General features: G+C 34.6%; 1 protein-coding gene across 3 annotated transcripts in view; it reads left to right on the top strand.

Annotated features, from left to right (window-relative positions):
* Positions 1-21,830, top strand: part of Dgk (diacyl glycerol kinase 1) — a 527,084-nt gene that overhangs the window by 232,123 nt on the left and 273,131 nt on the right. The window lies entirely within an intron of this gene.

Raw genomic sequence — 21,830 nt, 5'->3', positions numbered from 1 at the left:
GTACCATTCTTAGCTTTAATAATAAGAATTACACACACACACACACACACACACACATATATATATATATATATATATATATATATATATATATATATATATATATATATATATATATAATGTGTGTCATAAGATTTTATCAAAAAAGAAGTCACATGGAACCGCCAGATTCGATTCTTCACCAGATCTAACGGCGTACGAAGGCAGTTTTTTTTTTAATTTTCGACTCAAGGAGGGATTGGAGATCACACATACTAGAGTTCAAAAAATTAAATTAAATCTTTCAGTTTAACGTCCCACGTTTAGGCCCATTCGGCTAAGGGAGGAGAAGATGATTAAAGCAAGTGAATGGTGATGGAACGAAAAAGTGGGAGGAAAGGGAGTACCTCGAGAAAACCCATGGACATGATGTTGTCCACCACAAAATTACTTGACCAAGCAGAGAGCCAGGATCCCACGCACCAGAGGTAAGAGCCCTACTACCGAGTCACCGTGTTACCCTGAAGTTCAAAAATACCAATAGTATCTCAGAAATCCCTCAAGTTAGCAACCAAATTACTCTATGACATTGTTGAGAGCCTTTTCAGGTATTATATACGTTTTGAACCTTAAAAATTTGTGACCCCTAATCCCCCTAGAGTCGAAAATTGACAACACAGCTTCGTACGCTATTAGATACGATGAAGATTTATCTATCTATGTACAGATTTGGTGGCTTTAGATAAGTCCTTTCTATGGAAAAATCTGACGACACACACACACATGTTATTTGTATATTACTAAATTATAGCTATAGGTTCATATGTTTAAAAGATATTCACAAACCAACTCAGACATAGGTATACAGTAGAGAGCAAAACATCAGCTTTTAGTCTTTCCTGTTAAACTCTACCACAAAATTTAACCCTTCATGTACACAATTATTTTTTTAGGTATGTATTTTAAATACACGTAATCTGACAAACACTTAAGTACTTAGACGATTTTACATACGATTTAGAAAGTAGTTAATAAAACTGTGTGATTACAATATGTCTTAATAAACGAAGATATGAAATAGACAAGATTTCTCTCTCTCTCTCTCTCTCTCTCTCTCTCTCTCTCTACAACAGTCATGAACGGTCATGTGAATTTCTAGTACAGAGGATCGCAAAGTACGCCTGTCGTTGGTGCTTAATACGAAATAATTTCATTTCTGCCGAAGAAATCTATCTATCTATCTATACATACATACATACATTGATCATCAGTTTAATTAGAGATACTTACCTAATACCGTGTAGCATCACCTTTCGCTCTGATAACGGCTGCTATCCGCCGCGGCATGGACTCTTCGAGGCACCTGAAGTGTTGTGGCATCACAATCCATATCTGCTGCAAAGTCTTCCACAGAGTCCGCAGGTTGGTCTGAACAGCACAGCCCGAAGGAGCTCAGATGTGTTCGATGGGATTAAAATCCGGTGACCGTGATGGCCGGGGAAGTGTTGCCAGATCAGAGGAGTGCTCACCAAACCAGCATGTTGACATCCTAGAGCGGTGGGCCGGTGCATTGCCTACTGAAAGATGAAGTCACCATCTAGATATTGCCGTCGAACAAATGACAGGACATGTCCATCCAGAAGATCGTGGTACCCTGTCACAAGTGTCACAAGTGTTACGGGACCCATTTCAGTCCAAGTATACATGCCCCGGATGAGAATACCACGACCTCTGGCCTGCACATTGTCACGATGGATTGCCAGGTACAGCATTGCCTCGTGGGGTTGGCGATGCACCCGTACCCATCCATCGCCATGTACCAATGTGAAACGTGACTCAAATTACCACGCAAACTTTTTCCACATTTACACTCTCCAGTGGCGGTGTTCCTTACCCATGCTAGACTTTGTTTCCACTGTTGTGCGGTTAGAAAAGGTACTCGCGTAGTGCGATGGCTTCTGTAAGCCTATAACAAGTGGGTGGTTGTGGATTGTGTGGCTACTAACAAGGCGTTGTTATCTTGCATTCAACCTCTCCGTAATTTGACACACTGTGGTCCGTCTATCGGCTGTAACAATTCGGGCCAGTATGTGCCTACTCCTATCGTCGACACATCCCTGGCCGTGAAAGTTTGCCCGTGCAGGTGCGGTTTTACCAATAGTCAGTTACTCACGCTACACCATTTACACAGTTGTCTTTGAAAATCCGAGTGCCGCAGCCATTTCCGAAATCGAGCCACCCAGTCGTCTGGTCCCTACGATTTGACCACGGTCAAATGCACTCAGATCCTTCGTCTTGCCCATCACACGCTCCATTGACACGGATACCGAGAGAGGAAGAACACGGTATCAGTACACGTGCGATGTGTTTTCTTCACATGCCCTGATGGACTTCTGCAGGGCGGTTTCTGCAACTGTCCTGTTGTCTTTTATTCACCTGGTGATCAGTATATATATATATATATATATATATATATATATATATATATATATAACGGGAACAAGCCACTCGCAACGTTACAGAGCATAAATTTAAGAAAGTTTAGCAAATACAAAAGTTATTAATAGCGTTCTTCGTAAATTGAGTATAAAAACTTAATTTTTTAATAAGTCTCGTTCCCCAATCTGGTGAAATTAATTCACAGTACGAATTTAACAAGATGTCAAGGTCCGATAGAATCAGTTCAAGGTTAATGTTGAAATTAGTTAATAGTGCATGGTATTAATAGTGTTAAACTAGAAATTTACGGAAGACGTGAGTGCCAATTAATAAACCAGCCATGCAGTAAAACTGTTTCCGATTTGAATACTCAATAAATTTGCCAACAAAAATTTATATTCTTATACTTACCCTTTACATTAATAATAATAATATTAATATTTATTTATTTTTATATGTTTTTTTTAATTTGTGTTACAGATTTAAATGTTACAAATTTAAATGTAAAATAAAAAATTCAAGTTGTTGAAATGAGCCTTTACGACTTATGATGTCATACCATAAATCAAGATGTTTGCTTTGCTATCTGTATAAGATAAATTTGATTGTATCTTATATATGGTAGTTAGAAAAGTTCAAAGCAAGCAAGTAGGTGTAGCAGGTGTAGGTGCAGATCGTCGTACCAAAAGACTAGAAATTTGTGTGGAATCGAAGGATAAGTTGATTATTTAAAAAAAAATAAAAAAAATACGAAAATCATTAAAGTGAATATGAGGTTAAAAAGCATATTTAGCTAGTTTCGTTTATGAAATATAGACAAAGTGCTTGGAGCAATATTAAAAGTGCTTTCTTCATCACAAACCTTCATCACAAAGTGCTTTCTTCATCACAAACCTACATTTTATTTTGCACAATCCTCGAAGATAAACTTCTAAGTATGGGACTTAGTTTAGTTCTTGAATGATATCTATTTAAATCTTTACATAAATGGCTGCGTAGATGGAGAAATTTGTTTTATATAAAAGTCATAAAATATAACTCTCCAACTTAATATTCTCTCGGAAATTGGTACAATAACATTTTTTATTACTATATTTCATCCTATTTAATAGCATGTATTAGTAGATCAGAACATATTTTGCACTTACATCTGTATGTTCAATACACCCTTCTAAACAAAACCAACTCTGGCATTGCAATTTTTAAAATTATACGTGCTGTTCTTCATTCCCATTTCCCTGTCTCTCAAATTAATGACCACATATACGCACAAACGAACATACACACACACATTGTGTCGCACAGAGAGAGATTCGGCATTTCTGCATCTCTCTTTGCATGGTTAATAGTGCTATGTTTTGAATATTGTATGGCCTCTTACATGGATATCCATACCTGTGTGCGTATATTTCGAAATTTTCTCTCTCTTACGTAAACCGTCACGTAACGAAGTGAATATATTAGTTTACATAGTGTAACGGGTTGAAAGTAATCCTGGCTCTCCAACAAACACAGGCACAGATGAATACAAACATGGAATTTATGGAAACAGTTTACACAAGAAACAAATAGAACATGTAAACTTATATGAACTTCCGGAGAATTATATAGCTACTACGTATGTTGTTCCAGTGTGACTGTATCAACATTTCACAAATATGAATCTGTAACCTAAAATGAGGTTTTCCCTAATGTCTCAAATTCAATACTGTTTTTCATTATACTATTTAATTTAGAAAGCACATAGTTTGAAAATAAATATAACAATTAGACAAGAAACAATTAACGAAAATAAACTTTCTGAAGAAACTATGGGTGGCCGGAGTGCTTAATTAAGTTATGCATGGATTACATCGATGTTAGTTATTTACTTTCTACAGCGAATTTTGCTACTTCTTAATTTATGTAGCTTACAACTGCATAACTATACTACAGTATATCGCTTGCTATAACTAGAATTCTACAACGTGTGTCTTTGGTGCACCTGGTCTCGGGTTCCATTCCCGGTGGGAGAGCACAACAACGTAATTTTACAATCATCTACTTTTAGTAACCATCCGTTTCCTAGCTTAAAGGATATAACTGTGAGAGACTAAAATAATTCATTAAAATCCAGTAAATGATAGTTATACCAAAAGAATGGTATAACTATCAGAGGAACTACATCTAAAGATGTGTTAAGCAGGCAAATACAAATGAAGCACATGCGGAAACATTCGCGAACAAAAGCAACCTCTTTGAGATTACTAGCGAAAATGTGGCCTGAATTGCTTCCTGAAATTCGTCGTCTGCCAGGCCAGCAGAATCCATTATTCCAATATCGCATTGCCTGGTAATTAAATATGATGCAGTCCACTGTGGCTACGTTGGTCTGTTTTGTGTTCATAAGAGTCGTTTTCTCAATTTCCTCCAGCAAAGAGATGGGCGAAAAGAAAAACCCAATGGGAAGGAAAATATATGTTGGAGATCGAGAAATCGCGTTTTCTCGAAAATCGTATTGTCCCACCCAAAAATGGGGTTTTGTTAATAAAGCAAAAATACGTTATTTTAGTTGACGTTTGTTGATTTTAATTTTCAGAATTTTTACCAGCATAACCTACGTCAATTTTAATCACTTAACTTCTTTGAATCTGATAACACTGGAAACATTATTTACTTACGCAAGAGGTAAAGGTTTAACTTTGTAGTCAGTGTCACTTCTATTTCTGGTAATTGGTAAATGCTTAGCTCTAGAAACGGGATGGCGTAAAGGCGATATCAGGAAAGGGTACACAGAGAAAGGAAATAAATCGGTGGAATGTAACTTTTAGCAAAAGACCTGCAGAGTTCCAAATGTGGAGAAAATGTCAGTCCACATATTAAAGTGCTACAGGTTCCACAACGCGTAAAGAAAAAGCTCTTCCAAACAACCCGGAAGCTTACATCTCTATTGATTAGGCCTATTCAAAATCAAGGGACAAATACAAATACTAGGCTGCCAAATTCATACCAATCAGTAGATTCTAATGCATTGTCAATGTGTAGTTCGGATGGAACTGCATCACCACAGTTAATCAAATCAGATCCAAAATAAAGACAATCTCCAACCATACTTTTATGGGAAGCTCAAGAGAATCAAGAGAGAGAAGTAAAAAAAGGATGAAATTCGTTCTTTCATTGATAGCAAGGCTGAAGGAGAAACGGTAAGCGCATATTTTGTATGTAAGAAAAAAAAGTTTTCAGAATCAAAATTTACGGAAGGGTAAAGAAAACTAGCCCACCTTACTTACGTATTACTGGCTTCAGGTTTGTATCAGATGTAAGTGTATTTTGCTTAAGAATGTTAAAATATACTTACATATAATGTGATAGATGTGATTTAGTGATACTTTGCCCCTCGCACATAATAACATTATGTAATTATTACCGTTTTATACGTGTGGTACATCAGTCTTGTGATCCTTGAAAAATTTTACATCATAATAGTCTCTTCACTAGCTATGCACCGTTAACCAAAACAAGCTATCCTAATCTAACCTAATTCCCATACTCGAAAGTTCAGCTGATTTCTTTTTCTAATATAGAAAAAATAATGTGAATAAGTTCTATATTAACAAAGTATTTATCTTCTTTTGCTATTTCTTACTAAATCAACGTAATTTTAATTGACCTAGAGACAAGTTATGGCAGTAAGGGCCAGCCAAACACTACCTTCCCAGTCTAGCCCGAAATCAGTTATGTTTGTGGTCAAAGGTCCTCATAATCATTATTTGTTAGTCATTAAGCAACTTTATCGTACAATAGACTTCGTCAATCAATACACAATTACTAACTATACACACAATATATTATTGTTAGCATACTTGATAAGCCTACTCTCTTATTTCACACAAAATCATTTGGCTTAGGTTAAGTTATTTTATGTGATACTTACTGATAGTTTGACTCGGACAGGTGGCACGTCCATAGGCTACTAGTTTTGTTTCGTGTGTTGTATTTATAATCATTTTCAGAAGCATTGTAAGTGATAAGTCATGGGAAATATTTTCTGAATTTTCATAAAATAGTAAAATTTATGAGAACTCTATTATTATATTGCGAAAGAACATGATTTTTTTTCATGACAAGGAAGATATACATAAAAATAAATGTAGATAAAATATATATTTTTCTTGTCGTTATATGTAAAATTCCTCATATATTCCCAGAATGAGAAAAACCCGGGTTTAAACCCAGGAAAAAACAAAAATATTTTCCCGGTATTCTGCTCGTCCCTACTCCCGCATCACATTGCTGTACATAGGACAAACTGTCTCAAATTGTGCGAAAGACACTTGGTGGGGTAAAAATGAAAGACAATTGTTACATTGGACGATTCCCACATTTATCTCATGCGTAATGGTAACATTTGAACTATTATACACAGCGAATTCTTTTTCAAGGAGTGTATCAAAGCTTACTACCAATACCGTGAAAGCATCCCATGAGTAATCATGATTGTAGAAAATACAGTTGTGAAGGTTTAGTTGGACGTGTGTAAGCTGAACAATCCACTATGGGCCAAGTCTATCCGAGATATTTTCAACATTTGTATATAGACAATGGGAACCAGGTGTGAATCCATATAGACAAAGCGTCCAGCCATAGCAAGAGACCATCCCTCCGGCTTTGTCATGACATGGAGCAGGAAAGAGGAATTCATGTTATTCCTTTTCATAACGTTTCTATCAGAAACGATAATACCAATGTAATGCATCTCCCTGAATTTATACTATTAGAACGATCTCTACATCATCGCCGTCACTGGTCTATTGAAAAAGTGCAGAAAAGGATGAGATGAAATTTCTGTCTTGGTCCAACGTAGTTTGTTGCAATGGTAATTGGGGTGTCGGACGATAGTCCATAATGCTGGTGTTCCGATAGAACACAAGCACTATTAAAGGCATGAATTTCCATACAGTAATTAACTTTAAAAATTGATCTATATAATTTGATCAATTGATATATATAATTCCGCAACAATTTGAAACGAAGACAATAATTCAGGGAATATTAAGCCACTATTTTCAACGCTGTAAGTGAAGCACTACAACCAAATTAAAAGTGAATATACTAAATTTGAGTATATTTAGATGCGTATCACAATATGTTCTATTTCAGTCAGTGAAATTGCGAAACATTTCTTTCTTAGTCATTCAATTCTGTAAACAATAGATTGAGCAATAAATAGAAAAAGCTTAGCTACTTTAGCCACATTCTGTTCATCAGTTAGGTACTTCATGAAGACGTTTGTTGGCAACACTGCTTGTGAGAAATAAGTTATTGCAAAGGGAGCTATTGTGAAATAACACCGCTATTACAAGCTCTAGTAAAAAGAGCAAAATAAATTATTTTAGCTTCATTTCTCTTTTTAGAAAGTAAAGAATAAAACCTTTGGGTAATTTATCATGCAAAAACATGAAAACAATTCATCTATCTAAAAAAGTCAATTTTCCTTAACGGTCTAACAGTGAGTCTTGGAATGTATTGGTGAATTTCATCAAATATTTTCGCAAAACTAATTCTCAAAACTAAGTTAACTTGATCAGAAATTATTGACATTTTTCTTTCTTACACTGCACTATTTTAGATTAAATACAGATTGTCATACTAAATTATCAATATATAAAGGACCATAAAATCCGTGAATCTCAATGGTTAGTAAGTCTATTAACTGTTATCTTCCGAGCAAAAACTTTTCTCTTTCTTTCTTTCTTTTTGTTCTTTCTTTTTTGCATGCTGTTGAAAGGAATATTATTTTCCTAAAGTTTATGTACATGAATTTTGCCACATTTGTTAATTAGATATTAATATTTGATTTAAAATGATCGGCCCAAGTAAACTTTGTGCTGAACAAACACCGTATGCGTAGATTTTCTCGCAATTCTCCAGTTTCCTTTCACTTTATTCATTCCACCACATCACTCTCTTCTCATCATCACCTTCTCTTTTAGCTTGGACGGCATAAATGTGGGAGGTAAAACTGAAAGATTTCATGTCATTTCATTTTGTGATTTAAAATATAGCCATCATCTTGATTTGACTTTCTCAGAAGTGTCTCCATTGTCATCTAACTTACGACTTTGAAACCAAATGTCAAAATTTTCTTTACTTAAGTTCAGACGCTTGCGTAATCATCAAGGTTAGGATTCATTAAAAAGGAAAGCAGATATAGTCACATGATAGCCATCATTATCCCTAGAAGTCCTCTATTGTGCACGAGGGAAAACATTATTTATGTGTGAAAGTCTTATGTTTTAAATGAACAGTTCTTAGTTTGATTAGAATGACACAAAGTTTAACAGAAAAACTAAAGAAGCTGGAAAATAAGAAGGAAAAAGTGCAATAGAAACAAAAAGGTTTACTTACATTTAACACATTAAACTTTTGGTCCATAGTATGACAAGAAATTATTCCAATAGTAATTTGTACGATAACATGTAAGATCCACTCTCGAGAACTACAGTGATTTAATAATAACAAGAACGGTCCCGGGTTCGATTCCCAATGGGAACACTCGGTCGAAAAAGTGTAAAAACTTTTTCAGGCCAGCCATCCTGAATGAGGTTTTCCTGGGCTTTCCTTATTCACACCAGGCAAATGCCGGGATGGTACCTAACTTATAGGTCCCACGTTACTTCCTTCCTTCCCTTTCACTGGATAGTGTTTGTACTCGCCGATAGATGTCATCCCCCATACGTAACGGGCTAAATGGCCTTAGATGCCTAAAGCCCACAAATCTAAATCCTACATCCCTTAATAATAACAACTGCTAGTACTAACTTTTCTTTTAAATAGCAAGACTTACTATTTTAGTTCTTGTTATTTTATAGTTCTTGTTATATTATTATTATTATTATTATTATTATTATTATTATTATTATTATCTGTTTCCTCAAATGCGACTCATGCGATTTGTTGATATATCATAAACAAATGTTCTAACTAACCCTAATACACGATAGTAATTTGTCATTAGAAAAACCACAAACAGTCTTCTTGGAATGAAATTTTCCTAAAATTATAATTTTGTTTGTATTTCATAAACGAATGTTTCAGTAATAATTGCAGCATATCATGATTTAGTTTAAGAAACTGGAGCGAGAAAGTTCAGTGCGAGGGTCCGTACTTCTTATTTACATACACAAAGACGAAGTGAAACAAATGAATATTCTAAACTATTTTTTGTTTTCCTATGAATATTCCTATTGGCATATTACCTACAACCTGTGATTGTAATTTTGCACAGTGTGAAAATCCATGTTTCAGCATCAAATATTAATAATAATATATGTAATATATCTGTAGTTTATGCGTAGTGAGTTGTTAATGGTTTCACATTCTAAATCAGGACTTTCGATTCGCTTTTAGTATGTAAAAGTGCGGCCCATGAAAAAAGTTTTGAGCCCCCTCAAGAAAAACTTACTTGATAAATATCTGCAGAGAATGTTAATTCTTAATCCCTGGGGTAAAAATTAAAGAAGTAGTTAAGCACCGTTACAATACAATACTTAAAATATTTTGTTATGCAAAATAAATCATAAAATGGTTTTATATGATTTAAATCCCTTTTGTCAGACTAACTAGACCCTATATTATGCACTTAAATTACTGTTTGACAAATTGAAAAATGCAGTAAATTAATTTTTGATAACGAAACTGAAGAATAGAATTGACTGTGAAACATTAAAATCGATACATATGAGCAATGGTTTCTCGTAAAAGTGAAGAGACTAACTTACAGCGAAGCATGAAAACAATTAAATGGCTCCCCAGAACAACGTTGCAAGTGACAACAACCCAAATTTACAGAAATTCGGAGAAAAAATCTATATGTTGATTATGTATAGGCTTCAAATTTACTTTTTTCAGTTTCAAACTATATGCCTTTATATCAAATGATGTTACATAAAATTGAAACTTCAATTACAGTACCGTTGTTCAGTTGAAATCTCAATGTCACAGAAATTGTCGCTTGCAACGTTGTTCAGCTGAGCTATTGAATTACCAAGCACTTAAATTTTACTGTCAAAGTGAACTATAAAATAAATCACTTTGTAATTACATTCCAGTTAGACAAAATCAAGCATAAAATGAATTATGGAATACTCAAATCAGATGTTGGTGTTCCTAAAATATAAAGCATACGGACAGAAAACGAGCAGTGTTTCTAATCTATGTATTTGCATTGCATGACAAAAAAATGTGGAATTTAGAACAAAACGTCACGTATGTTTGTTGTGTATCTCGTAGATTAGGTCAATAAGTTAGGTTGTGTTATGTAAAGTCAGATTAGACGAATACAAATGTTATGTCTGTTTATAACATATGAGCTATTTTAAACAAACATAAATGCTATCTAATGAACGTAAGTTTCTGAACGTTTCAGACTTCAACACCCTTGAGAGTTTCATTTGACTCGAACGCAGGTGGGCATGTTTCTTTGTTAGTACCATGCTTGTTGCAATCACCGCATCCCGTTTTCCTCATACCAAAGTTACTGTACTTTTTCTTTTTGCTTGTGCACACATTGAAAACAAATGTAGCACTTGCTACGAGATGTTGTCGAAACAGATGAAGTATCAGGTTTGTGTTGAGACAGTTCGTTTCCTAAGAGATCTTGACTTACCAGTATTGTCTTCTTGTGCAGTCCTATTGTTGGCCTTCCTCTGACATAGGCTTTCAACAACTCCTCACCAACTGAAAACAGAAACTTTCGAAGTCGGCTTTTTTCTTTCAAGTACCACTGAGGATTAGCTTGAAAGAATATTGTACCTGCATTGAGTAGTATAACAATTAGGAGTGTATAGAACACTGAAAGTTGCCATTGGTTTGTTCTACTTTTCACGTGTAGTTTCATTTCATCTATCGTGTTGACTCTTCCTTTCGTCGAATTATAGTACAGAACTATTGACGGCTTTGCTTTCTACTGTATCCGGAGCTCACTCTTAATCTTGGTGTAAAGTCGAAAGCAAAATCCAATTCCTGATTATTTCTCTTTCACAGTATGAGACACAAAGGTCACGGCCTATTTCCTGTTGACGGCTCAGTGAATGCAAGTTCTGAAAAGTGCAGATTCCGTCCTTGGATATTTTTTAGTTCTTCGGGAATGTATTTCCGGTTGTGCTATGTTGTTTCCCCTTGTGTCAATTTGTTTTCCTCGAAGAGTTTCTCAGGAAGTTCTATGGGACAAGTTATTTTTCCCTGTATATAATTCCATGGATATAGGATAACGTATTTGGGCATCTGAAATGATTGTTATAACAACACCATATTTACCTGTTTTTTTTACAAAAACATTAAAAGGACATCTTTCCCTAAACAATGACAACATTTTGTCTATAGTAGTATTGAGCATCAGACACATAAAACGTAGTAAGCAAATCATTTATCAGTGTAAATAATTCTCTTATGGGTGCGAACTTGTTATCTGGTCGCCTTTCATCCTTAATGCTTTTATCATCTAATCTTATGATGGTGTTTATTTGTAGAAAACGATTCCGGCTTCTTATAGCATTGCACACTGGTCATCCATACAGATTTGACCACAAAACTGTGATACTGATTTTGACATCATGATTAGACCCTATCAAAATCAGCAGGACAAGGTGAGCAACAAGTTCATTTCTATTTGTTCGTGGTACATTCTTTGCATCGGCTTCGCAACACAGAATTGTACATACGGCATTATTACTGAAAACTTTCAAGAATGGTTCAACAGGTTTTTCAGTTTTCTCTTCTTTTGTGAGTCCTGGAGTAAAGTGAATTATTTTTTCTGAAGCTCTCTTTTGCATGATCTTGGAGGCTAAAAAACGTAATTTCTAGCAGAAGTAGATAAGCAGCCTTAACTTATGTTGGTACTATTGGAAGCTTATTCCTCTTCCACTCTGTCATTCCTTTCGATTACTGCATTCTGAACTTCAACATCATATTCAATTTCACTTTCACTTCCCATTCCTTCATTATAGTCAGAATCTTCAAGTAAATTATCACTATCATAAACGTTTACGGTTCGATCCTTAAGTGAGATAACTAAGCAACAACACATTCACTGTTATTATTATGTAAACTTGTAAGATTTCTGAAGCTTCAAACCAAGACATTGTTAATAGTAATTCTTTCTCAAAAATTCTAGTGATTAATTTAACAAGACACATGCGCAATGAAAATTTATAGCATACGTTTTTCAAAATTGTAATATAAGATATATTCTTACACACCACTCAGAATTCAAACAAACTTAAGACAGGTATTTTGATTTCTAGTACAAAAATAATAGTAATAATCATAATTTAGAAGTCAGTCTGAGATATTTTAGTCTCAAAATTTGCTGTTCAGTAGTTCAAATCTAGTGTTCTAATTTCTTGAGCAATCCAATTTCTCTCAGGACTGGTTCCTACTGAAATATATGTATGTACACATAAAAAATTAGCAAGAAAAAGTTTAACAACTAATTAGTTTAATATCCGAGGAGAAAAGCAAGAACTACTGCACATTATTCCGGCTTATACTTTTCATTTGAATGATCGTTTCACAAGACGCACTTCTTATTCTTTGTTTTATCAAAGAATTCGCAGCAAGTCATTTCAAAGTTCATTCTGCAAAGCGTTGGTTCTCTCACTGTTCACTCTTCCATTAAACTTCTCTCATCTGTCCATGCATTGTTCATCAAAGAGAATACTCTTTCTACTGAAGCAGACGTGCCAGAAATATAGTATACGAACTCCTTGTCTAGGCTTAGATTAGGAATGTCTATATTATGGCCTTCAAAATGTTTGAAAAGATGAGCTCATCTTTCTTCAGATGTTATCTTCTTGCCACTTTCCTTCTCTTCATGAAGCCATTAGGATACTTGTGCTTTCCAAAATTCTTTAGCGAGCGCTATTTCATCAAAATGTTGATCATAGTTAGCAATTTGTTTCCCATTTTTTAATTTATATTCTCAGTTGATTTCTGTACATTTTCCCACCTAATAAGTTTTCATTTACCTACGTAAATGAATGCGCACCTGAAAGCTCTGTTCCCACAGTTCAAAATATGCCAGACACCTGTTATAAGATTGTAGAAAGTTATAAATTATTTTCATAGAATTGAATGCTTTCTTTTTCTCGACTTTCGTAAAGACATGCATATCATTAAAAGGGATAAGTTTGTCCTGCCTTCTTTCTTTAAAATTCAGTTTCAGGTTCCGCAAACCATTTACAATATCAGTTGCTCTTGGTTGATCTATGAAAAGAGCAAGTTAACCATGTATAAATCCTAGGTATATCCCTCCTTGCTCATCTTCAAAAAATTGTTTTATAAAGATTGGGCATAATTCTTGTGAACAGAAGTACGATTTTAACCCTTCAAATATCTGCAATATTCATTCAATCGCTATCACTAGAGAAAGAAAACGAGTGCTACCGTGCTGCAGAAGCCTACGATAACTTATTTATACAAAATTACAAAATTCTTTAAGCTTGGCTACCCGATTAGTATGTATATGGAAGTACTTGTAAATCTTGTGAACGAAATGGAAGGGCATAAACTGCTGATTGAATCCAGTTGTACAGAAAATGTGCTCCACAACCAAATCCATTTATTTTTCTTCTCAATTTTTACTTAGATCTAGCGAAAACATTGTTTTCCCTCTTTTTCGAACGCCATCAAAATTTGTATTGCAGTTGTCACCACAGAAACCAACTACTTTTTCAAGGCCATTCTGCTTTATGACTTTTAATAGATAATTTAACAGTAATTCTGAAGTTTCGCCTTCAAGTGACTTAAACTCTAATGGTTTCAATTTCACCCCATACTCCGGTTGAAAGTAACTCACAATAATGGGTATTAGTTTCTTCTCTTTTTTGTTCGAAGCGTCCATACTCACACTTATAAATTTAGCCTTGGTTAAATCTTCATGAAGTTCATCAACAGCTAGCGATGCAATGACATTTGAAATCAAAGTTTCACTTAGTTTTCCCCAGAGTGATCTGGAAATTAAAGAATAGACGAGCACCTGTTCGAGTGAAAGCTTAAATTGTGGTTTGCGGTAGGGTAAACAAATGTTGCTTCTTTTGCTACTAAATCCGACACCTTACTAATAGGATCAGCACGTCTGAAATACTATGTTACTTTTGAGGAACTAGAATCTGCTAACAAACTGTTCTTATGTTTATTAGAGTTTAAATGGTCTTTTATGTCTGAACGTCCACCATGAGTAATAGAAAATTCCGATCCGCACTGGAAACATTTCACTCGATCGTTCCCTTTCAGTACAAACTTTCTTCAGAAATTTAAATTCGTTCTTCAGCTTATCATTAAACGTACACAATCTTTTAGACGTTGTGAGCCAACTGAAATACACATCAACTATTAGTAATACTCTATTACATGCACTACAACATGACGACTCGATGCACGACCATAGATGCCAACTTATAGAACTTAGAAAGGTTGTCACATTGTAGATCTAAATTGTCACTAGACCACAATGAAAAAGCACCAGGAGCTGTTAAATAACTTTGCAACTAGGAACTAAATTTCTCTGGCTGACTGGACTAAACACGAGACTGGTCGAGACACTGGAACGACCACTCCAGACGGTCAAACCTGGACATCTGGCAGGCCTACGCATTACAACGCTCTGCACAAACAATATTAGACTTCAAAACATTCGTATTGTAGCTACAAAAGCACTAAAATGCTATAAATTCAAAATATAAAACTCGCAGGGTGTTCAAAGATTTAACCTTTATTTTCAATCCTGCAAATCCAACAATTACGTTCAGCAATATCAAACTAAACGGAGATGAAAATATCGGTGTTGGCAAGCCCAGATTAATTTAACTGTAAGATTAATATTAAAGTTTGTTACAGAACATTATTACGAAATGCTTAAATAATTTGCATTGGTTTTCGGAAGTGGAAAGCCGCAAATTTCTTCTCTTTTTTTGTAATTTAGTACACATATTTGTATGCAAATTTTGTACACATATTTGTAATTAAATAATCGTTCCTAAAATTATTGTATATACTATTCTTTCCATGTTATAAATAGGTCATACTATTAAAATTTCCAAATAAATATTAGAAAAGAGTTAAATCTAAAACAGTTCAATTTCGCTACCAACTGGATCCTACTACTATTAAACAAGTTGAAACTTGCATAGAGCTCTCAGCTACAGATACTGAATATTACACATCATATTGTTCAGATAAGATTAACTTTTCTACAGTCATTTATATTTTAAACACTGGACAAATTGTTGAATTAACTTAAAAGTCAATCATTCGAAAGTGACTGTATGAAGATGGAAAATGTTATTTTTTTTCTATGAACTCCAAATAACTTACTTCCCTTCGACTATGACTTCTCCAAAGTAGTGCGTAATCCTGCACAGCATTTGCTTCCTATTCCTGTCGCTAGAAGGTTACAAGTTTGTAAACAAGGCAACACCCACTTAAACATATGGGATATGTTTAAATAAATGATCCTACGTTGCATTCAATTTGACACATTAAATTAGATGTTATATATGAAACCAACTTCAATATTATGAAGAATAATGCTTTTAAAGTAAAGAAATCTCATTAATCTGCTAAAATTCAGTTAATTACATCTAAATGACCTATATTAGTAAAAAGCTACTTAAATGTATTATATTCTTATACCTATTATGCTATGTAGGTAAGTGACGTCATCATGAGATGTCAGCAACCAGAAAATTCAATTATTTCAAATAATACAAACCTAAATATAATAATAATAATAATAATAATAATAATAATAATAATAATAATAATAATAATAATAATAATAATAATGGTGACTTTTGAATAACTGAATAAACAATAAGGTTAGGCACAGAGTATTATAGAACAAATACTTGTCTGTTGACAGGTGCCATAGTAAATTCAAAAAAGAATAGCGAAAAATGATTTCTTGATACGAATTCAACTCCCTAATCATAGGTTCCATTTCTGCTAGTTTCCTTGTACTGAAGACGGAAGTGGTTAAATTTGCGACATTCAATTTCAGTATTGATTTGCACTAATTAGGAAATCTGTTTTAGTCTCACATTGTGGAAAGAAACGTATTTTTCTTTTTATATGTCGGGGATGGATATACCGTTTTTAGGCTTAAGAGCCACTATTTTATTTCAAAACTCACTAGCGGTTTACTTATCTGTCCAATAGCTCGCTAGAGGAAATCATGAATCATTGGCAATGTTCGAAATAGATAGTATGACACAGACTACCTTGGGTTGCCTCTTACCAGTCGATGAATTAATCACCCTTGTGCGTATTCTGAAAAAAATAAGAATATTTTTCTAAAGTTGAAGGTTTTTACGTTCGTTCTGTTTAATCGAGTGTCGAGTGTAGCTAAGATTAAAACAGGTATTGCCATATACCAAGTATTCGTATTAATACAACAAGTATTAGTGTAATCCGCATATGCAGTAATTCAAATAATTGTGTAATACACCAACTGATGGTTATGTAGTTAAATTAAAAAGAAAACCTCCATTCAATCTTATTTATTTATTAAAAAAGGTTGGCCAAATGTATGTTGAAATTTAACTTCTACTAGAAAATAATTTTAAGAATACAGAAAATTCCAATTAAATATCAGATGTTTAAAAAGAAATTTCAATTAAATTATATTTTACAAACAAAATCATATTGTTCGTATTTCAATTTTTTAAAATGTATTTTTAAAATATTTCCTAGTATTGATCCGGACACTTTACTTTGGAGTGATATTGGACATTTTTATTAGTTTATCTAATATATATACAGCATTTTTTCTAAATCCTAAAAATTAATATATAACAAAAATTACGATACTTGTAGATTATAGAATGAGATCAAGATGTTTGAGATAAGAAGGAATGTGTAGGTTGCATGAGAAATGCACAAAAGTACAGGTTACATCTGTAATAGAGAATGACGATTTTAGAACGACGAAGATCAATAAAGAAATGTTGATATACGAACATTACGATGGCGTAGAAGCAAGTATGAAAATATATTAGTGGGAAGTCAGTTTTTGATATTGAAATTTAGAATAGAAGCATCTAGTGCTGTCACTTTGATAGTAGATTCTGTAATATATTTTGTTTTGGGAATGCCGTAAAACTAGTCTAGTGGGTTTAGGTTTGAACAGAGTCACAGCATGAGACACAATACAGTACTGTAATTGAGACGAAGTTGGGAACAACGGATTGTCTATTTAAATCTCTTACGGAAAATAAAGAGAGATCCATGAATTTCGTTACCCGTGATAAACAATCAAATCCTAGCCCGAAGTGATCAGAACGGTTCCCGGTGTGACCGGAGAACATGAAACTTCCTCACACACATTGAAAATAGTAGGTCTCTTAACGCAATTATAACTAGTATGTGTGTGTCCCTCCCTTTTTTTTTTTTTTACTAAACCTTTTACCGCATTTCACTTCAGTATGGCTAAAACATTACACCGAAAGGTAACTGCAAAGAAAGAGTATAATCGCTCAAGAATCACAGAAAATAAAAACTACTGGTTTTTCTTATAGTGGGTGTTGAAATCTAAGCGAAGAATCTCCTAAGAACATAAGAAAAAATCGCGTAGAATAGGAATAACGCCGGCGAGTCGAGTCTTTTGTTAATTTTTCTTATATAGTCTGCCTTCGAAACTACTACATTACTTCCCAAAATGAGAAAACGAATAAACATAAAAATTATGTATGAAAATATTCAAGATATAGTATCTTTATTAAGAATGTCACATCAGAGATTGAAAACAAGTGATTATTCGAATTCGCATAGTGGACAGGGCCGAGGTGGCTCAGTGGTAGAGCATTCACTTCTGGTGCTTAGGGTCTCGGGTTCGATCCCCGCCCCCGCCAAGTGAACTTTGTGGTGGGCAAACACCGTGTGCGTGAGTATTCTCAGGGCTCTCCCGTTTTGTCCCACTTTCTTCATTCCACCATTTCATTCATTTTCCGTCATCACCGTCTCCTTTAGCCGGCATAGCGTGGGACATAAAACTTAAAGATTTTATTTCATTTTTCGAATAGTGGACATCATTAATCTATCAAAGTCTGCAATAATGCTTTAGAAATGATATGATATCTGCTAGTTTGGGTCTGTTCCAGTCACCGGGTGTAAAGTGGGTTTGAGAAGCAAGGCCCAAACTACGGATGGCCATGACAAACATTACGACTCTTGTGACCTGGTTACCCATGATCCGTATAATTTCCGTTGTGAGGAAAGAAATCGTGTTACGTTAAGGATGGAGAGTAATTTGAGATACAAGTTAAGAAAATGATTTTGATTAATCTGAGTACAGTTATTAAAGAAAAGTGGCTTGGGGGAATATTGGCTACATGTCATTACCTTATTGAAAATGGCCATAATAGTAGAACTGCAATTTAAACCCTACAGAAGTTGAGAAGCCTTTAATACACTAAAACGTCTTAATATTAAAGGAAATTAAAATCTTCGGTAAATGATAGTAACAATTTTTATTGAGTTAAATTGTCATAAGACAGGATACAATGCCAAGCTTTTGCATCTGTTGTAATGAGCTTTAGTTTTTTTTTATAAGAAATTCGATACAAAGCGAGTGACGTTTCTCTTGAACACTCTGAGTATGCAAAAAGAATATTTTTTCTTTTCTTTCTTTTCTCGTTTGATTCTGCTGCGTGTGATATCTTATGACCCAGAGTACGTCTCTGGACTACATCACACCACTCGATTTGACTTAATCCTTAATCATGCCTCTGAGAGAAACCCTTTTCTTGGAGTAAATAGCATTTCGCACTCTGACGATAGTCGCCTTTTCTGCAGCTGCTTCTAAAGAGGTTTCTCCTTTTGCCGGATCTTGACTCAAATATTCATGAGAGATGAAAATGCGCATGGCCGCAAACAAGAAAGGAAAAAAACGAAACTTTCAAACGCGATCTCCGTTTACGTACAACTTCCGTCGACAGCATTTCCCATGAATTAAACAAAACATTTTCATGGCAAACGGAAACATGAAAAGAGAACATTTTGAAACCTCATAATTGTACGAAACAATGCTTTGCAAGGAGGAAATATAGAAGGAGTCAGAAAAGATCAACAGTATTGAATTTCACATGAGTACACAAATATTTCACGAATTTATTTGGTCAGTTTTCGTCAAGAGAAAGATTTAAGTTATTTAATATTCACAATAGGTGTTGTATGTTATAAGAACTAAAAAGGGGCATGAATAATTTGGGGAAACATTAACAAACTAGCCGTTTAAAAGTAGAATGTTTAATTTTCAATACCACCTACAGTAAGTACACTAATTTTACGTCACATATAATGACAATCATTCCATTCTTTTTCACATCATTTATGCAATTCAGAAATTTCGAGTTTTAGTTTCCTTTGTATTGTATTTCTACCATTGGTATATCTAATATGTCATTAGAAGACTAAGGAAGTATTTCAAAAGAAGAGCTAAGCAGCATGTTTGGTTAGCTGTCGCATTTTAGATGGCAAGATCAACCGGATGAGTTTTTGTATACCTCAAAGTTTTCCCTAAATATTTTTCAAACAGTCGAAACGAATCTGTTCCTTATTCCAAAAAGAATAGACCAATTCTTTCAACCAACCTCCAATTTCTTGAAATATGAAAAATCGTATCCCTTTCTGAACTGAATTTTTTCAAACTTGTTCCTACGCAAGACTTCTAACTGTAAACAATTTCGTTAGTAAACTTGCAAAAAGAATCGGGATAGTCTATATGCTAAGCCATGGTGAAAACAATTTTACCGAGGTAAAACATGTACAACAAAATACATGTTCTATACAGAAATATTGCCCTATATACAATATATCTGTAATAGTAAACAGATTCAATACTAAGTATTTGAACTATATATTGTGGATTAAACAATAATATCTTTAAATAAATAATCCACTACTTATATGTTAACCCATCCTTTTTCCGCAACAAGTATTTTCTTATGCAAAACACTCGAAAACAAGTGCCATATTTGCACTATTACCGGGAACAATTTGTTTTTTTGTTTGTTTTTTTAAATAGTATTTCATTTATGTTCGATGAACATATGCCTGAAACAAGGAAGTATTGTGTGATGAACGTTTTCGGTTGCTACTGGTAGCCATCTTCATAACCCTTACTCCCAGCATAAAATGTCACAGCCGACGTAAATAAACACACGAAGGACTCCGAAGCGGAATAGTCAGTCGCAGCCGACGTAAATCAACACACAGATGACTCCGAAGAGGAAGACCCAGAGCCATATCTTACTGTAGAATACTGAGCCCCACCAAAAGAACGTACACGTTTGAGGAGGCGAAAATTAGATGGCATCTTTGTCACGATAAGAAAGGAAACAAATGAATATCAGATTTTGTAATACACAGCAAATTGACAAAAGACGGCGAAGCCTTTCTACTTTTCACCTTCAAGATCCCCGAATACTCCCAGCTCTTTGTACAAACTCACAAAGAAGAGAATTTCGGAGATAATGTATCCTTCTACTGAGAGAAAAATGAAGACAACTATAAAGACCCTCCCCACAAACAGAGAAAAACACAAATCAAGCTGGAGACACAAACAAGAACTCTCACCACACACGACCACGGAACACTGAAAGACTGATAGAAACTGCAAACATTACAGAGAACTCCGAAATAAATACAAAGAAGGCCGCAAGTACAGACGTAATCACACAAATAAAGAAGCACCACAAGAACACCAGTATCTTTACCTGAGTTATGAAGGGAATAAATCAGATCTTCAGCATAACATGAGCGACATCAAGAAAGAACTTCAGAAGCAAAACTTCAATTTCTGTAACATTATAAGAACACAGGGAAACAATGGTCTTGTACCTGATTAGGATGGTTTTCTGGATCAAATTAACAAGCTCGTCCGCAAAGGAAGTCTACCTTTAGACAAAATCCATAGAACAAAAGCATCCAGAATGACAGTACGGTCACTACCATGCTGGAATTTTACCAGTGCGGATACGTGACTCAACTGCAAGAGACCAACCAGCCAAAATTTTTGCGCCACATGCAAGAAAATGGGACAGCGGATAGGTCACAACAGCTGTCCAAAATGATCTAGGGAGACCAAAACAACAGTCAAAACAGACTTCATAATATAATCTAAAACATAACAAACATTATCATCAGCTGAAACACGCTCATTATAGATCTACGAAGAAAACTCCACCCAAGAGACCTGAACGCAAGAAGAAGCGCAACGACCAATCACTGCAGATGTAGCCAAAACAAATCAACCAATCGAATCCATCATACAGGATGCAATACAGCAAGCAACACAAGACATCATAAAGTGGGTATCGTCTACATACTCATTATGACTATGGTGCCCGCCAAACAACAGGTACTTTAAAAAAGCT

Source organism: Thermobia domestica, chromosome 13 (genome assembly GCF_964235325.1).
Source record: "Thermobia domestica chromosome 13, izTheDome1.hap1.1, whole genome shotgun sequence".
NCBI classification, from domain to species: Eukaryota; Metazoa; Arthropoda; class Insecta; order Zygentoma; family Lepismatidae; genus Thermobia; species Thermobia domestica.
Note: the sequence above shows the minus strand (reverse complement) of the source record. Positions and strands in the feature narration are given on the sequence as shown.